General features: G+C 50.4%; 1 protein-coding gene across 11 annotated transcripts in view; it reads right to left on the bottom strand.

Moving 5' to 3' along the window:
- The window catches only part of KCNQ2 (potassium voltage-gated channel subfamily Q member 2), a 70543-nt gene that overhangs the window by 50299 nt on the left and 1251 nt on the right, over positions 1–18993 (bottom strand). The window lies entirely within an intron of this gene.

The raw sequence follows: 18993 nt of genomic DNA, 5'->3' as shown, positions 1-18993 counted from the left end.
GTGAGAGAGAATGTCACTCTTCTGAGCAGGAATTTTTTGCACTTTTAGATGTTTTCCTACAGGAGCATTTACCATGCTGCTACAACGCTGACCCTCCTTGCAAGGAGGCTTCTCGCGGGCTTTTGGGTGACAAGAAGTGGCAGTAACGAGGCCACCCAGGCCTCCCACAGCCAGGGCTGGGATCCCACTGCCTGCACCGAGCTCTGCAGATCGGTCACAGGACTTGTGCTTGGGCAGCAGGGGAGAACCGAGGTGCAAAGACAACATAAAGTCCCTCATTCTGTGAGCTAGAAGGGCTGTGTGGGAGGATGTGCTGGACTGGTCCCAGTTGCGCCAGTGCCAACCCAGTTCCCCTTCCAGCACTGGGTTGTGATAACCTCTGAGATCATTTTCCCATTGTGTCAGCTCTTACTGCACCTTGCTTTCAGCAAGCACAAGACAAGCAGGGAAGAACTCCTTTTCTTTTTTCTTTTTTTTTTTTTTTTAAAAAAAAACTCTTTACTGACACAAACAGCTGGCAACCTTTCAGATTTAATTCAGCTGGGGGCTTTCCTAGCATCTCTTGCCCATAGATTACCCAAAACCAAGGATTTAACAGACGTAAATGTCAAATAAAATGCACTTAACCTCCCACTGATGTGCTGCAAGCCCAGTGCCACCACGGGCTGTCCCAGCAGCAGCCCCAGCAGTGCCACCCCCAGTCCCCGCCACCATTCCCAGCTCTGTCCCCATCGAGCTGCCCATGCCACAAAAAACGAAAGGCAGCGGATGAGTGACAGGAGCTCGACCTTCTTCTGACGTTTGATGCCCAGCTCCGCAGCTCCGGAGGTGTCCTGGCATCTGCTCACGGCCAGAGAAGGCTTCCACCAGCCCACGCTGCCCACTGCTTACTCAAAGCAAAAGAAGGGAAATTAATTTCCTGACGATCGATTTGCTGATACAATGAAGTAGGCCAGCGCAGGGAGGAACCAAGAGCTGCATTCTTTAAAAGCATTAAATAATTCATCTGTCTGGCTTTGTCTCGCATTCCTACAAACAGGATTTCAAATATTCATAAGGCACGGTTCAGCTGGTGGGCGCAGCTCCTTTGTGTAAAGCAAAGGAGTTTCACGCCACCAGGTCATGCTTGTGGCTTTGCAATGGCCATTAACATCACGGTAATGAGTGAAAGCAGGGGGATTTGCAGTATTTATTCCAACCACAGGCAGGACTAAAACAGGGAGGGAAGGGACCTTCAGAGCCATCTCCGCAAGGGCTGAGCTTTGTCAGCACCGAGCCCCATTCAGCACATACCAGGTAAGGAAATTCCCCAATTTCTCCCTGCAGATTTTCTCTGCGTCAGTCTGGTACTTGAGGACTTGAAACAACCCCCAGAGTGTAAGGAAATGTCCCCTGCAATCCCAGTCCTGATGGCCCCTATGTCACCTGTCTCACCCAGGGAGGTTTTTGTAGACTGCTGGTACGGAGGGAGGGAGCTGCAAATGGGTCAGGCAGCCCCGCTCTTGGGCTGGCCCAGATTTTGTTGCAAACTCCTATGCTGGGGTGAGAAACAAATGAATAATCAATGAAAGAAGAAAGAGAAGAGGAAAATAAAAATACATCATGGAAAAAGATAGAAGGAAAAAGGAAAATCCTGCATATTCTGCTTGAAGAAGTAGGACACTGTGGATGTATTTTTGTGACTGAACACCACAATAAAATGCCCAGGGAGGTGCTGAAAGTGCTGATATCAGCACTTCAGACTTGCACACCCTGGTTTGCTAAGGTGGGCCAGCAGCTCTCCCATCCCCTGCACTTTGCCTCAGGCCCGATAGGGATGTTCAGCCAGCAGGTAAGGAACAGTCCTGCCACCAAAGGATGCAGGCACTGGTTCATCACGGGGTGAGCTGCACAAGCATCCCAAAATAGCTCCGGGATGATGCACAGCTGCTCTGCTCCACCCTGCAGTCCACACACCTCTAGGTGACTTTAAAAGAGGCCTAAGAATGAAATATTTTTGCAAGGAAACTGCATTTGTGGGGTTGGGTCTGCATGGAGCTGTGTCCACACCAGAGGTGGGGTGCATCCTCCAAGCCCCTATGGAGGGGGAGCAGCGAGGCACAGGAAGGCTGACTGCTATAATTTCACCTAATCTGCCCAGACAGCACAGGAAAAGGGCTCCAGATAATAATAGATAGCTAGGGAAAGGGAAACAGGCCAATAAATAGCATAGAGGCTGGGATGAATCTAATTTTTAAAGCTACATATCTAATCAAAGCAAATCATGTCTGCAGCCTGACTCTGGGTAATGTTAATGTGCAATAAGGAACGTTAATTATGTCCCGCCTAATGATTTCCACGTTAAAGATGCCAATTCTGCTTAGAGCTTTGGAGGAGACGATGTCCTCCTCCTGAGCAGACAGGAGCAGGGCCCTGCACGGCTGGGGCTGGCTCTGAGAAAAATCTTGCTACTAATAGTGATAAGCCCAAAGTCCTCCAAAGTCTGGCTTCGCATCCAAAGGTTTGACTTAAAACACCCGTGGCAAGCTTCTTATACAGCTTATAAATCCAGGCACAAAAGCTGCATATCAGTTTCATATCCACTACGTGTCAATAGAAAAAGAAATGAGTGATCTCAAAAAAAAAAAAACCACCACCACCACAACAACAACCATTTAAAATGACTTGAAACAGGAAATTTTCTTCCCTCTCTCTCATAAAAGCGTATGACCAAATCCTTGTAAGGCTTTTCAGATTAACCACCTAATTTGCCTTCCAAAAGAAAGCCTCTTGGAATCTACACACTCACATCAGATTTAAAAACAATTTAAAAAATATATTTATTCCTGCAATACTTGTGTTGAGGTAGCATTTGCTGACATGCAGGGACTTTGAGCTGCCTCTGGTGGAGCACCAGCAGAATAAATCAGCAGCAGCTGGATGCCTGGACACGATGGGACACAAGGAAGCAGCACAAGCCACCGTGTTTGCTACATGCTTCACTGCCTTCTTCTGGAAGTGGGAAAATAATTAATGATTTGGTTAATTAGAAGGAGCGAAGCTGGAAGGGAGGGAGTGTTTTACTACAGGCAGCTGAAGGCCGCACAATAGAAAATAATTTAAAACGTTTAAAATACTCTAAAATGACTTTGGGGACGTAAACGAGGCATTGATAATTGTGCTAAAATAAAACCAAAATGCTCGTGGGCAATCCGCCTGTAATCCCAGCAATCCATTTGCTGTGGTCTCTGCAAAACGCTGGCTTTCAAGCGTCTAAAACTGGTGTAAATCAGAGCCCACGAAAGGCAGCAGTGACAATAAACCAAGGTGAAGAGAGTGAGGATAAACAGAGTCTGTAAAACGACTTTTAAGACTCAGAAAGCCCTGTAATCAGACGTGGAGTGCGTACTGCTGAATTTGGATCTCCAGTGAACCAGAAGCAAACCCCTGACCGTGCCGTGACTTTCCAAGGGCTAACACCGATGCCGCATTGCCCCCACCCTTCACCAGGAGCATCCATCATCATTCTTCACATGAGCAATCCCGCCGTGATTTGCAGCCCAGCTATTCATTTGCAAGGCTAAAATGCCTCGCTCCAGGTTTCCACATCCCTCAATCTCGGCCAAAACCATCTCCCAAGGCGACTTCTGTCACTAGCAGAGCTGAAAATAGAAGCAGGGATCCTGCCTTTCGGTCCTGTGCCTTCAGAAGCGCTCTCCACTCCAAATGCAGCTCTCTGTGGGGGCTCAGCCAAGCCCAGCCAAGATCTTGCTCTCCGCAGGATGAGGCTGGCTGCTCCCTGGGCACCCACGTGGGTAGAAAACATCATTTATGGGTGACACGAAGGCTGGCATTCTTGTGGTGTATGCACTTTTAAATAAATCTTAGGCAAAAGCCTCCCTGGGACAGCGTTAATAGCTCCAGTGCCTTCTCGGCGCACTGAGATGATGGCTGAACAGCCCGGATAACAGCACCTTGTCTGTACAAAGTCAGAAAGCATAATAGGAACAGCAGCATCCCTAAAGGGAGCCCCAGGCAGTGGGGCAGGATAACAGAACCCATCAGGCTGCAGAGAAGCAGGTCTTAGAGACCCCAGATGATGTTTTGGGAAGGAAAAGCAGAGGGGTTGCCTTCCTGATCAGCTCACACTGCTCTCCCAGTGAGCCCAGTCCCACCACTGCCACCTGCAAGCCCCAGGACATGTCCCCAGGCAACCGTGAAGGGATGCAGCATCCTGTTCTCCTTGCTGCGTGACAGGGGGGTGCCCCCAAGACACCTGCACATCACCACAGCTTTATCCTATGCGCAGCACGACCAACTCACAACACAATTTTATCTTCCTCTGCTTTTCTTCTGCAAAGGCACCACGTTTCTCAGTTAGAAAAAGGGCAGGATTTGGGCTCACACTCCTAAAAGGGCAGGAGTTTTGTGTTTTTCTCCAATATTCATCACATTTGAAGAGCTGCCACTCGAAAAGCTTCCCCAGCCTCTCCCTCCTGCTTGTAAGGCAAACAGCAGAAACGTCATCGTCCGCCCCGAGAGCCCAAAGCCAGGGAGAGACCCGAGCTGAACCCATGCACTGCAGGAATCTGAGCAGAAAGGGGTTTTGCATGACACATCTTGTCCCTCGTCCAGCAAAGGCTTATGCATCTCCACATCTACAAGCAAGATTGACTGTAAGAGCTTTCCTGGATGGAAGCCTCAAAGAACAAAGCCAGCTGGAGAAGGAGAGTAATGGAGATCGAGATCTGCAGGTTTGCAGCAGGAAAGGGGTTAAAATTTCAGGAATCAGCAGCCTGCTTTATAGGCTCTGATTATTTAACAGACTCAGGGCACCCCAGCTCAGAATAAAAGCCACATTAAAAACAATCAACACGCACAATTTTCCAGCTCAAACATTCCTCTTTGTCCTCCTCTAACACAAATCACGGGGAAATGCTGGGCTGCGTCGTCTCCCCGCGCTGTGCACGCAGCCTCGGAGGAGCCAGATGTCTGGAGGAAAACCCCAAATATTCATCACGGCCATGCACCTGCCAGCAGGGCCTGTCCCTGCTGCAGCTCTGCTGGCCTGAGGCTTGCTGTGAAAACTCGGTGGGGAGAAATAAATTTGTGCAGCTCCAGGAAGGGTTTGCGGGACAGAATCCTAAAGACCACGGCACAATTACGGTGCATTAGGAGGTAAATTAACGGTATAAAGTATTGAAGATTTTAGTAATTCTGAAAACGTCCACGCAGGCATTTACTCAGAGTATGTTCATTGATTTTAATGCAAGGGAAAGTTGCTGTCTCATGCAATCCCGGTATTATTCAGATTGAAATCTGAGCACTGCCTATGTTTCGTTCCACAGGGTATTCCCCAAAAAGTCTCTGCTTCCTCCCTACCTCTGCGAAATTATTAGCAGTGAGTACAGGAACATGAGCCTTCCGAACGTGACCTTTATCTGTGTATGACGATTAAGTTATCTCTGCTTTTACAAAGCAAAGCCCTGCTATTCTGTACTACCTCAAGGAAAAAAAAAAAAAAAAGAAAAAAAAAAAAAAAAGGAAATTAAAAAAGCCAAGGGCTACACTGCGTGGTTTCAGCATGCAGGCATAAAAAAAAAATCCCCTTGCTGACCTGGGCAAGTCACTTGACCTGACTTAACTGTGCTCTCAAATTGTGTTAAAAGCAAGATGTCCCTGCAAAATGTAATGCTGCATCTCATCTAAACATTCCTTGAGGGAATGGGGTATACAAAAATAGGCTCTGGTCTAATTGCAGATAGGAAGATTGTCTCAAAATGTGCAGGGCTGGTTCCTGCTGCAGACAGGAATAGTAGCCAGCTTTTCAAAGGTCTGTCCCAGAATCAGCTATTCAGCTGAGCCCGAGGTTCCCTGCCTGCGAAGGACAAGCTGTGTCTCTGAGCATCTTGAGCTTTCTTCTCCCATCTCTGACTTTGCGCTACTTTTACAGCCAGCAGAATTAAAGCTCTTCATAGTCCATTAAAAGGAAAAAGTAAAAGGACAGCAGCCAGTTTGGGAGCTCTGGATCCATGTCACTTCCCCATATCATCAGGACAGCGTGCTCCTCCATGGCAGAGGTGGCAGGATACAGCCCCTGGTGCCTTTCACATCCATAAAACAAACCCAGAGCTCCAGAGGGCTCAGGCTTACAAGGGCAGTGCTCTTTAGCCCTAAAAATTGCTGAAACAGACAGTTACGCCTTAGGGATGAAGGGAGGGAAGAGCATCACAGCAACTGCCTGTCAAGCTCCGTGAAACTTCTCTGCTATCAAACTGTTCTGGGTCCCCCGGGAGCTGCAGCCCCTCACAGCCCTTCTCCATCCATCTCCCCACTACACCAGCGAGTGGCTTCCCAGGGTTGCAGCCAGATTTCCCAAGCTTTTGCAGGGCAGCAGGCAGAAAGGCCTTAATTCCCCTCTTCCTTAACACAAAGCCTCCCATAAAATTGAACAACTCCAATATTTTGTGCACCTTCAGGCCTCCACACACCCAGGGAAGTTGGCCAAGGCCGGAGGATCTGCGTGCACAGCGCACTCAAGTTCGGCACAAGGGATTCCCCAAAAATCCTGTGTAGCATCAGTGGGAAAAAGAGGGATCATGAGCATCTTCCCTCATTCCCTGCAGTGCAGATGCTCACAGACCAGCACTGTTTAGGGCCACCCTTCCCAGGCCCACAGCCATGAAGGGGCTGGGCAGGAGCAGCCACGTGCCAGCAGGGGCCCCAGCACCACCCCGCCGTGCGCACCGAGCGCTCTCGCTATTTTCGTCCTAGTTCCTAAGGCAATGAGCCTCATGTGACTGCCCTGTCTGGCTGCTTTCCTCCATTCCCACCTAACATTTGGTGGTGTTGGCCAAATTTCATCGTGTTTGCCAAAGCAGAGCCTTCCTCTCCACTGGGCAGCAACGAGGAGAAGGATGCATGAGCTTGGCAAAGCCCCAGAGCCCGGCTCCCCCTGCTCCTCACCCAGAAAAGGAGAGGTTTTGTTCCCTCTCCTTATTTCCCGGTGCCAGTAAACACAACAATAAATAGCAAGCTGCAGGAGGCAGATGATTGTGTGGTGAAAGGTGGAAAAATCTAAAAATGATTTAAAACAGGGAGGGGAAGAGAGGACTGTGGGTTATGGTCCCTGAGGAGGAGGAGATGCTCAGCTGGTGAAAGGCAGCAGAGACAGGAGGATTTCCTGCCCACCCTGCTCCAGGTGATGCTCTGGTCTCTCCTTGCCAAGGTCCCCAGACCCAGCCTGATGTGGGATCCTGCCAGTTCCCACTCCAGGATGGGCTGGAAGAAAGTCCAGCACCACAGGGACCAGACCCATGGTCTTTGAAAGCTCCCAAGTCGCAGGGACACATGAAAGCTGAGGAGGGATTATCTCGCTGCCATTTCAACGCGCCGGTAAATCAAAGTCGATGGAAGCCATATGCTCTGCTGGGAAGCATCCATCTCGTTGCCAAGGAAACATCTTTCCCATTTAAAATGGCAGGCAAAGGCTGGAGAAAAACCTGCTTTTAACCCGCTTTTCTCAGGCATGCTCCAAGCCCCCAGGCACCGCCTCAGACTGCTGCTCCCAGGAGAGCTGCAGCAGCTCTGGAGCAGGGCACGGGGACTCTCCCACCCATCCAGAGGGAATCAGCCCCAGCCTGGCAGCAGCATGACCCTATTTCCAACATCCAGTTCACTCTAAAAGGGAGTTCCCATCATTTATTCCCTGGGAATTTTAGGGGATTGCTTGCCTGGTTCATATCAAGCAGTGCTGCAGGTGCATGGCACATACGGTGCCTGGCCAGGCAAGGACGTGCCCTGCAATGGAGCAAGGCACTGCTAAAGCAAGAGAAAAACCAACAGCAGGGCCACAGCCTGGGCTACTGCTGCCCAGATCCAGCCTCGGATAAAGCACCGGGTACCACCCAACTTCTTACAAGCAGCAACCCGCAAGCAGGGCTCTGAGAAACAGCCAGAAACCCGAGGAACCCATCACTGAGCTTGGGTCTGCAACTGCCTCTGCACCTCCTCGGGGCTTTAAGCAGCATCCACAGTCACTGTCCGGGATAGGGGGGTAGGAAGGGGCACCCCCAGAGCTCAGAGGGCAACCCGTGGTCCAGCATCACGGAATTCACAGCGGCAAACGCTCTCCAGCCCATTTACGCTAATGCATTTTCCTGTGATGTTGGGTTAGGCAGAAGATAAAGGATAACTACTGGGACAGAAAACTTGATATCCTTTTGGAAAATGGTACTTCTGCATATCTACTTCCAACCTCAGCCTCTCTGCATGTTTGTTTTTTAATAAAAAAAATATAACACTTGCATTTATTGTAAATCCCACAAGCAGATGAAGTCAACTCCTAAAGTAGGGAAAATGACTATTTTCTATTCTGATAAGTAGCTGTGTTGTAACAACCTTTGCGATGCAGAACAGAGACATTATTTAATAATTCAAAGCCAAGGAAGGCCTGACGGGACAAGGATACACACTGAAGTCTCCTTGTCTGGGTGGGAAACGCTTATTGCTGCTGGAAGAGGGAGAGGCTGGGGATGCTGGATGATGCCGCAGGGACCCTGTGCTGCTGAATTCCTCCACACCTCAGCTCCCAGAGGGGAAAATGGGGATAACGATTCCCCCCAGCACACAGCAGCACTGCTGTGTTTAAGCCCACATGCAACTCGAGACACAACCGTGGCCAGCAGTGACTAATAAATCCTCCTGGAGTGGAATAAAGCCTGGCACAAAGACACTGCACAGCACACAGCACTACCCGAGGCTTGCACGGAGCAGAGCCAACAACAGCATCACACACAGCTGCTCAAAGGCAGGAGCAGCGTCCTGCAGCGTGTGACACCGGGGCATACCCAACACCACGCCGAGGTGCACGTTCCCCCCCATACGACATCTCTGGGCACTCACTACAACGCTACAGCCCTTTCCCAGCCCCTCACTTGGCTGCTAACCCATGAGCTGCCACCGCAGCACGACCACTCCAGCAGAGCATCCTCTGCTCCTGCCCAAGCCTGGAAGGAGTCACCTTCACTCGGTGGCTTCATAGCACGTCCGAGACATGCTGGAGCTGCCTGGGAATTATGTCACCATAAATATCCAATGGTCCTTCCACAGTCCCCACACACTCCTTCTTGCCTCCTTGGCTCGGCGCCCCGCGAGTGGTCTGCGCCGTGCTTTGAGGACACAAACGGCGATGAAAAGCACTGAATGGATAATAGCCAGGTAGCATTTCGAGTTACAGCACCACCAGCCTGCTGCTGAGCAGGAGCAGCAGCTCTCTCCGTCCTGGTTGTGTAACCCAGCCCCGCAGGACCTTCCCCGTAATTACAGGGCCTTTCCCTGCAGTCCCGCAGGGGCCGTATTCTGCGTTTGTGAGAGGGTGCTCAGAGCTGAGCTTCCTCTTTAGCACATTTTTACGGTCTTCCCTAGAAACGGCAAGAGGAAGCAGGAGGGAAAAAAAAATAGGTTTAATTAACTTTTGTATAATTTCTGCTGCGCTTTCAAGCAAGTGAACAATAACCGAGCCACCACCTCGCTGCCTGCCCCAGGTTTTGTTCCCCTGGGCCTCGGGGTGCTGGCAGAGCTGGGAACGTGGCACAGGCTTGGGCTCGGCTCCAGCCGCTCTTCCCGACTCCCATCACACAGGGATGTGGCTGCGGGGAGGACGGGCATCCCCGGCCACGAGCCGGGGCTGGCAATCCATTAGCTTAATGAATTTCCCTGGGGTGTTTTTAATAGCAGCTGCTCCGGTGGGGAGAAGGGCCAAAAGAGCAAGGCCGGGTAAGAAGGCAGCTTGTTTTCACCCGACCTATTCAGGCACGTTCGTTACCTCACCATATAGTCACTCAAATCATTCCTCCCATACCGAGGCAGATTAAGCCACCACTGGCCTAAAACCATGTCTCAGACCTGCATTTAGTTTTTTGTGTTTTCACAGTTGTGTTTTTTCCTCCTGGGAGATCTGATTCACAGACTGAGCCCCAGCAGCTCGCCCTGGGCCACCCGGCACAACTCGAGATGCTCCCACCTCCCACGAACATTCATCGCTCAGGGCCTGGAGGGGCAGCTCAGAAGTTTCAAATTATATCAAGATTTCTATTGCAGAAGAGGAAAAAAAAACAGTAGGAACAAAAGGTCAGTGTGTGTATTCTCCCTACCCCTCGTTATCTGGTAATCTTAAGAGAGAAGATAAATAAGAATTGCGTTAAAAATGTGTTGGAGGGGAAAACGTGAAAAGCAAGAACAATTCAGTGCAAAATTCGATATGGCTGCACGTTGTGTCTGACAAATCAGAGAAAGAATTTCCCAACCTCTTTTTTTTTTTTTTTTTTTTTTAAAGGTCTCTTCCCTTCCTTACAGAAATAGCCATAAGCAAGAAACAGACCACAGCGACGTGCGCCCAGGAGCCACGAGGACCAGACCACGAGGTCACATTAACAGAGCTGCTTCAGCGCCGATACGGATTAAATGCTCTGGTCCCTCCGGCGACGGAGACAGAGCCCTCATGAAGCGCCAGCAATTTAGTTCAAGACGTGACGACATGAGGAGCTGTCCCTCTGGCTCAGGGTGATGGTTAATTGGGTGTGAAGTCAGCTTTGGACGAGCGCTGTCATTAGCCTTTCCTCCATACAGAGGCTGGCTTATTTGCAGCTCCCTGGGGAGCTGTCTGGCAAGGGGCTGTGTTTGTACCCCAAATTCATCCATAAGGCAGCTGTCTGCGAGGCCAACCGAGCAAGCATAGGATGTGTCTGAACAGGGAGATGTTTCTCCATCCCAGGAGAAATGACACAGTGAAATTCCTCCAAGCCTGGCAGCTCCTGCTCTGTCAGTGTCTCGGAGGAGCCCGTCTGCGTTTGCCCATGGCACCTCCAGTCTCTGCTGTAACACCAACCGAGAATTACAGCCACAGGGAAATGTCTCACCTCCGCTAAATAAGAAGAAAAACACACCAATCAAAAACCCAAAGGCATCAGCAAATCAACCTCAGGGGAGAAAAGGATGTACAGACCATGCCTCCCCCTTGGTTAGGAGGCACTGCAGAGCAAGAACTGCTCCAGGGCAGCAGCACACAGTGCTCTGTGTCCCTACAAGCTGTCCTAGAGACCCCAAGATGGACAAACATCCCATAAAAAATTTCTACCCATGCTCCAAGCAGCCATGCTCCTTCAGCCAGGGAAAAAGGGGTCAGCAGCACGCATCTTCCAAGCCATGGAGCCAGTTTTAGGGTTGGTTTTGCTGCTCATTCAAGCCTGGAGTCTTTATATAGAGTCAGGGCAGGATCCAAAAGCGGAAGAGAGACACCCACTCCCATGGAGTGTAACACACACACTGAAATAAATAGCTCCCTGCCGAAGGAGATGACTCAGGAATCTCACTAGTCCTTAAAGCGCAAATCAGTGCTAATAAGCCTCAGGAAACTTGGAGGAAGGCCCAGCAAGGGGGTTACTGGACAACACATGGCATTTCCAGCCTTTCCAGATGTGTAACAAGAGGAAGGATGAACAGCCACAGAATTAAACCAAAGCCAACACCAAAGCAGTGGCCACACCACCTTCCTGAGGTCTCCACGCAGCGAGCCTGCTTCAAGGGCAAGGGGTGGTCCTCAGCACTGGGGGGAGGTTTTGGTTTCCACCGCTGCTTCTGGAGACATTCAGGCTTCACCATATGGCTTGGAGTGGCAGCAGGCAATGCAGCCTCACTCTGTTTGTCCAGCTATAATGTAGAGGTATTTATATTTAACTCCTTTGCTCTCCTCTTGAGTGAAAGACAGAAGGCTCTTACATCCCTTATTATGTTCCTCAGGCCAGGTAACGAACCTCCGAGCAAGCATAAACTCAATTAACGGCCACTTTGAGACTCCGAGTTGTGTGGAAGCCCATAAACACGCAGCAGCAAGCCTCCCAGCGCTGTCATTTCGCTGCCACATATAACACCCGACAGCGAGAAAGCCGATAAGCCCAGCTCGCAGCCCTCCGCACGCTGCATTCGTAATGAGCAGCAAGATCACAGCGAGCAGCCAACTGCCCCGCAACAGGGGAGCCTCTCCCAAGGAAGATGCTTTCCTCCTCCCAGCCTAAGTTAACTCTGCTGAGCTCCTGAATTCATCAGATTTCCCCCTACCACAGGCTGGCCATGCCTTGGACAGCCTGCCCCAGCCAAACCAACCCCTGCTTTCTTTCGCAAACCCAAGGAGCGCAAAGAGAAACCAACCCATTAATCCAAAAAAAAATAAGAAACTGTGTAAACAGCATTAAAAAGAAGACTGGAGTAAAGCTAACGCTTGCCAGTGGTCCCCCTGCAACTGCTGCACAACTTTCACCTCTCTCCTGTTCAGTACTGTAAGCTGTTATGGCAGGGACTGGCTTGATGCACAGAACAGAGCCTCGTAGACTTCATTTCTATTAGGGCCACTCGCACACTGCTATAATATCAATAGAGTATTGTTTTCCCCACCAGTATTCATTTTAACTATTATTTGACTGAAGTTTTCCTTTTTCTTTCGCACTGCTTATTAGTTCCCCGAGCGTATCAAGCAGAAGTTGTAACCAACACACCCAGCAGGTGCCCAGACGTGAGCCACTGCGTTCCCACAGGAGACAGAGGAGCGGTGTACGTGAGTCACCTTTGAGTCAGGATTTTTTTTTTCCCCTTTTTCCCTGGGCACCATAACACTGTCACTCTCCGTGAAGTTGTATCTGTGGCAGCTGCATTAGGATCGCCTGTCCTGCTGCGCTCATCCATTGCGGCGTGCGACAGCAGCTCGACGATCGCCTCAGCCGAATTTCATTTTGTCGCTGTCACCTCCCTGGGCTGGTGGAGCCACGCAGAAGAAGGCAGGGCTTCCAGGCAGGGTTTGGTTACAAATGCAGCAGCTGTGAGTCCCTGGGAAAGACTGTCTGAAGGCAAAACCTCTTCCAGCCTTGCCCTAAAGAGGCCAGCCACGATGGATGGATAGCATCTGCAGCTGGAGAGGCACTCAGGAAGGAGAGTGTCCAAATGAACAGTGACCATCCCACTGGGCACTCTGAGAGCCTAAACACAGCCAGAGATATTTAGAACTACAATCAGCATTAATAAGGCTGGATTATCAGCTGATTTCTCCCAGGTCTTGGGTTGCAGGTCCACAAGTTGACTGGGGTTTGCTGTAAAGGCTCCTTTCTCAAATCCACTTCTCCATAGTTGCTGGTCATCCCGTTTTGGTGCAGGTCAGACCCATCTCTCACCTTCACCTTTCCCTGTTGGGATGTCCACAGCATAGTTCTGGCTCTGAACATCACATATCCCACTGGTTGTGGAAGGAGGTAGGAGATGCTTAGCACTGCCCCCAGCTCACTCCAGTTTTTGGTTTGCAAACTGATGTCGGGCTCTGTCTTCTTGTCTTGTTGTCTGGACTCACCCCACCCAGCCTATGAAAAGGAACTTAAATTCCCTCTCCCTTCAAGAAATAGAAAAAGGCGTCTCCAGAAGGCTGACTTGCCCAGTTTTGATCTGCATTGAGGCTCCTGTGGGATGGGATGTCCTGCAAGGAACCCAGAACAAAATATTCCATCCCAGAGACACCCGAGCATCACCAAACTTGAGCTGAAAGCCCACTCCACCCACAGTCTCTGGGCAATGTACAATGAAACAAATCACGAGGTTGCTCACTCTCTGGGCTTGCAAAGCTGGGGATCTGCACCCAGCAGCCCCAGTGACCCCGATGTAGCTTTAAGTCATCCCCTACAGCAGGGAGGGAGAGGTGAGAAGGTGTCACAGATCTCCCATTCCCCACACATCAGAAAAGGTCGCTCTTTGCCTGACAGCCAACCCACCCAAAAGAAGTCACCAGATGGGGGTTTTTACCAACGCCAGAGAGTCACACACTTTTAAAACGCACATCAGAGGCCAGAGTGATATGAAGACAGATCAGATAAATGGAGGAATGCTCCAATTTCCCTCACTTATTAGTGGTTAGACACTCAAGAAGCCCGGAGGCTGCAATAAAGCAGCTCTCAGCATCCCAGACGGTGAATTCTGCTCAGGATACTCCAACAGACAGCACGGTGATTAACACAGTGCTTCAAAATAGATGCACCGACCTCCCCAAACACCTTCACAGCCTGCGTGCCATGGGCCACTGCCCTCACAGCCTGCCCAGAACACGGCTGGGAGAAGCGCGTGGGAAGCTGAGGGCACCCGGAGCCTCCGTGAGCGGATGGTGCTGCACAGCCTGTTCTTTGCGGGGGAAAAACAACATTTTTCTTTCAGCCTGGGTGGCTGGGCACATCCACTAAGGAGCTGATTTAAATACCTGCTCCTGCGACGGCAGCAGGGCCATCCTTTGCTGTAGGATGTCAGAGCAGGCATCGGTTTAAGCATATGGTGTGAAGGAGCAGCCGTGCCCAGCGCCCTCCTGCACAACCTGGCTTTGCTTGCCACTCAAACCACCTTGCAATACAGCCTTCCTCTAAATGCACTCATAAAACTCATTTAAAACCACCACAATTATTGCATTTTGAAGTGTAGTTAATTCCTTTTTGACCGTTTGGGGCCCAAAAGCCACTGCATTATCCTGCAACATGAACCTCATGGAAAGAAGGGGCTTATCCTGCTCAATGCTGAAGAACTCATCTCTTTGATGCATGGGGGGCATTTCACACAAACAGGGACTAGCTGATGTTTGTACAAAAGCATGCCATAGACAAAGCTTAATCCTTTGTAGGAATCACTCTCCATCTTCCTCTGCTCTCCTGCGTCTACTTTACAGGTCACATATCAGGAAAAGGAACTGGCACATCTCCCTGCCACCAGAAATTTAAAGAGGAACCTGTCCTTCTGTCCCCAGCTAAAAGTTTGGGCTACCTCAACAAGGATTAACTGGGGCTAAGTATTTGCTGCTTAAATCCCAAATACCAAAATTCTATGCTTTTTATCCTGGAAAGCCCCATTAATGCCTCACTGATGGGCAAACCCTATGTCCTCCTCCCCCTGCCCCACCAAACAAATTGCAGGCTCTCACCCCACTATATCCCCACCATCTGCTGAAATGCAAAAAAAATAATAATAAATAAAGAAAGAAAGAAATCTGATCTCTACAAACTGTGTTTTTGTTTATGCAACACCCATCTTCCATTTAGTTGAGGATTTGGGGCTTCTTTAGGGGTTATTCCTTCTAACGACAAACAGATTCATCTGGTTGAGGCGCGATATAGCACAGAAAGGAGGTCATCTGGGGGATCGGCTTGTTTTTCGTTTCCATAATGTCAGTGTGGGGTGAACGTGACGGCTGGAACGTGACACATTAAAGCGAGTGAAATCAGGTTGCTCCCACCAAGCTCTGACTAAGCAGCTGGAGAGGAGCTTGTGAGGCACCGCGGCGCAGAGGTCTCCTGGCCCCCAGAATCACAAAACTCCAGAGAGGACAAACTGCATGGATGAGGGCATCAACATCAGAGGCCAAAGCCCAGCAGGTCCATTAAACCCAACACAAATGGGAGATTTAACAGTGGCATCTTCATCCCACACACATTGGGATGTGGGGAGGGGGACCCAGAAGGTCCCTGCCCAACACTTGTGGATGGGCTGGGTCTGGGGGCTCTGTACCTGCCAGAAAAAACCCTGAGCATGGGCTTGCTGGTGGGAAACAATCTTCAAATTAGTGATGGATAAATGAGATAGCCAAACTAAATTTACTCCTAATTAGTCAATGCCAGAAAACAAGTAAAAAAAAAAAATAAGCGGTGTGAAAAACAAATCAAAACACGTGAGCTGCCTGAAAACCCAAGCCAAGCAGCATTATCTAAGACAGAATCTGCATGAAATAACCATGATAGCTCCTAGAAGGAGCCACGAAAGAGGCCACCTCTGCACCAAGAAACCCCAGACCTTCAGGGAAACAATTGCACCAAGGCTCCATCCTCCCAGCACTGCCACAGCTGCTGCCACCGCGAGCTGTGCCAGGATGCAGAGAGAAGACTTGCTGGAGACAGAGGTGGCTTCTGGCTGGGTTAAAAGAAAAGAAGAAACAGAATGGGGATGGCACAAGGAAATTTTAATAGAATGAGACAGGGAGGAAACGTTCTTCCCTAATATAACTTAAGTCTTGCTTAATTAGTGAATATTAATTAACTGAATGTATGGTGCACAGTATGCGGATAAAAAATGCACCCCAACTATTTTTAAACACAGTTAAAAGACACATTAAGGTTGTAAATTTAAAGTAGGAAATGCAAGAACCACATTTGCTCTGGGCATACAGCTTTAAAAGTGACAAAAAAAGGCAGGGACAAAAATCACTAAAGTGTGACAGCCCTTCAGACTCAGCACCACTGAGCATGGGACAGACTGCAATGACCAAAGTAAGAGGACAACAAGAAAAAAATCTGAGTTAGAGAAGCAAAACCAAACAATTTTTGCAAGCAAATGCCTCCCTGTGCAGAGAACAAGACCTCAGTGCTGCTGCATCCCTCAAAAAGCCCAGCCTGACATTTCGACAGGGCTCAACTTTTCAAGTTCCAGCTCAACCTTGAACAGAATGAGGCCACGTGCTGCAGTGCTAAGGCTCTGCCAAAATAAATAAATAATAAAATAAAAAATACTGAGAGAAGATGGGAAATACAGGAAAGGCCCAGACCTCCAAGAGCTGGAGTCTCCATTTCCAGCCACACTCAAAATTGGGACCCATCAGGCTCCAAGGTTCATGGGGCTGTGCAAAACATCCTATTCACATATATAATTTGTGCACAAATACATGTACCATGGGCAGGTCACCCAGTTGTGTCAGTGTGGGAAGAGCTAAGTATAAAAATGAATCACAGTAAGAAATATAAGACAGTGCCTCTGCTCCCAGGTAATAGCGCCTTTACGGAGGCAGCATCTGAGATGAGACAGAGTTAATGAGTTTGGGGCTGGAGGGGTGGGAACTGCTCTGAATTTCCCATGAAATGGTGCAAAGGGGGAGGAACAACAACAGAAAGGAGAGAAGGAAAAGAAAACAGACGGATTGGAGCTAGAATACAGCACTGGATCCCAAGGCAGTGCATGAACTCATTTCTCTTGGAGATATTTCCTAAGCCTTCGTACAAGGAAGCCCCATGAACAGGGAAATGGGGGTGCTGGCGGATGGGGTCACTTGTGATGGGGCTGAGACAGCAGCAGGATGGGGCTCTCCACCCGCAGCCTCCATCAGCACTCACATGCCTGCAGCATGGAAAATAAAGGATAAAGGAGCTTCTGTGGCCAAGGCTGTGGCACAAAATGGGGCCTGGGGCAGGATGGGACAGCCCATGAGGGTAGGGCACAGCATCAGGCCATGGGGACACCAGGGGGAGTCCAGCTCTCCACAGAAACTTCATGACCTTGAGCCAGTCCCTTCGCTCTCTCACATCTGTGAGTAAGCAGCCACTGGCTTTTTGTCTGTCCTCTCTGGGTTACAGACTTTTAGGTGCAAACCCCCCCCTGCCAGCCCCATTCAAGCACACACAAAGCTGGCACGGGTGGTTCCAGGCTCATCCAGGCAGCACAAGGGGATAAAGCAAAGCTGGGCTTTATCCCGGTGACTTTGGATGATGTTTATCATATCCTCCAGCTCTTTAAATAACATATTAGTGAACTGCCAAGGCTAACCTCATCATACGGAAAGTTCAGAAGACTGGAATCCACAAAACATCCCGACACACTAAAAAATTAATCGTATCAGCGATGCTTCACAGACCTCGGCGCTGTTACCACCTCAGCCCCGGGCACTGCCTCCATTTCCCAGCGGGTGCGTGGCTGGGGGTCAGGGGATGGGTTTGGAGCAGTTATATTGCCCAGCTGCTGGAGCGTCTGCCCCAAGGTGAGCCAGGGAGGCAGCCCGGCTCCCAGCACATCCCAGACCAGCGGTTTCTAACCGGAGGGCAGGGCTCCACGTGGTGGCACAGCGGGTACCAGTGGAGTCACGAGCCCAGGAGAAGATGCAGCTGCTGGGGCTGCGGAGGGCTGCGGATCCATGGGGAGAGCCAAGGGGCACCCCAGCTTGGCAGTCTGTGGTTGTGCTGGAAATGGGGGCTCCAGGGGAAGGCAAGCCCTGGCAGAAAGAGTTTTTTTTTTTTTTTTGGGATGCCCCTGCCCCATGAGGACCGCTCACTGCCCAAGAAAAAGGCACTGCAGAGAGCAATGTGGGTCAGGAGTTAAGGCAGCAGCTGAAGAAGCCAAAGATGCTCACAGAGCCCTCGCAGCTGGGGCTACCCCTGCTGCCTGCCATTTGGCTTCCAGCCCCTTCCACTGCTGTTTTTTGTCACCCCAGTGTCCCCAGGCTGGGCTTTCACCTGTATTTAACAGCATATGGTGCGTGTTACACACAACATCCCCCATCCTCAGGGCACAGGCAGGCAGGCACCCAGCTCACCGGGTGAACGCTCAGCTCAGATTAGGGAGGATTTTGCGACACAAAGCACCTACAACTCCAGAGCATGGCCCCGAGCATGGAGGATGCTCAGGACTCTTGGTGCTGGACTTTGCGCCCAGCACATCCCCAGCAGAGCTCCGCAGAGGCTCCCTCTCCTCCTTCTCCATTTCCCAGGAGGACGAGCTCGCTGACAGCACCCCAGCCCCGCTGCAGTGCAGTACCAAGCTCCCTCCTGCACCCAGCCAGCATTTCCCCACCCCGAGTGGTCCCAACCAACACCTCCCTCGGAGGCCTCCATGCACAAAATGGCTGAGGACCAAGAAGTGCATCCCAGCACCTTACCCAAGAACAGCGTTAACAGCAAATTAAAGGAGAGAAAAACAACAAAAGGCCCCAAAAATCCTCTTTGCTGAGGCTGACAGAGGCCCTAGCCAGGATGAAAAGCACGCAGACAAAAAAGCCATCAGCACCAAGGGGACGCCGAGCGCCCAAACCTGCACTGTGCCCGTGCCCAGGCCCACAGAAGAGCCTGGTGGGACCGTGGAAAGTCCCAGAGGGAAGGGAGTTGCAGTAACACAGCGATTTATCTTGACCCTCCCTTCGCAATCCTCTGAACAATGGGAAGTCATCTGCCTTCCTTCTGCAGCAGT

The sequence above is a fragment of the Aythya ferina genome (assembly GCF_964211825.1).
Source record: "Aythya ferina genome assembly, chromosome: 16".
NCBI classification, from domain to species: domain Eukaryota; kingdom Metazoa; phylum Chordata; class Aves; order Anseriformes; family Anatidae; genus Aythya; species Aythya ferina.
The sequence above is the reverse complement of the archived record's forward strand: the minus strand, read 5'-3'. Positions and strand labels throughout refer to the sequence as shown.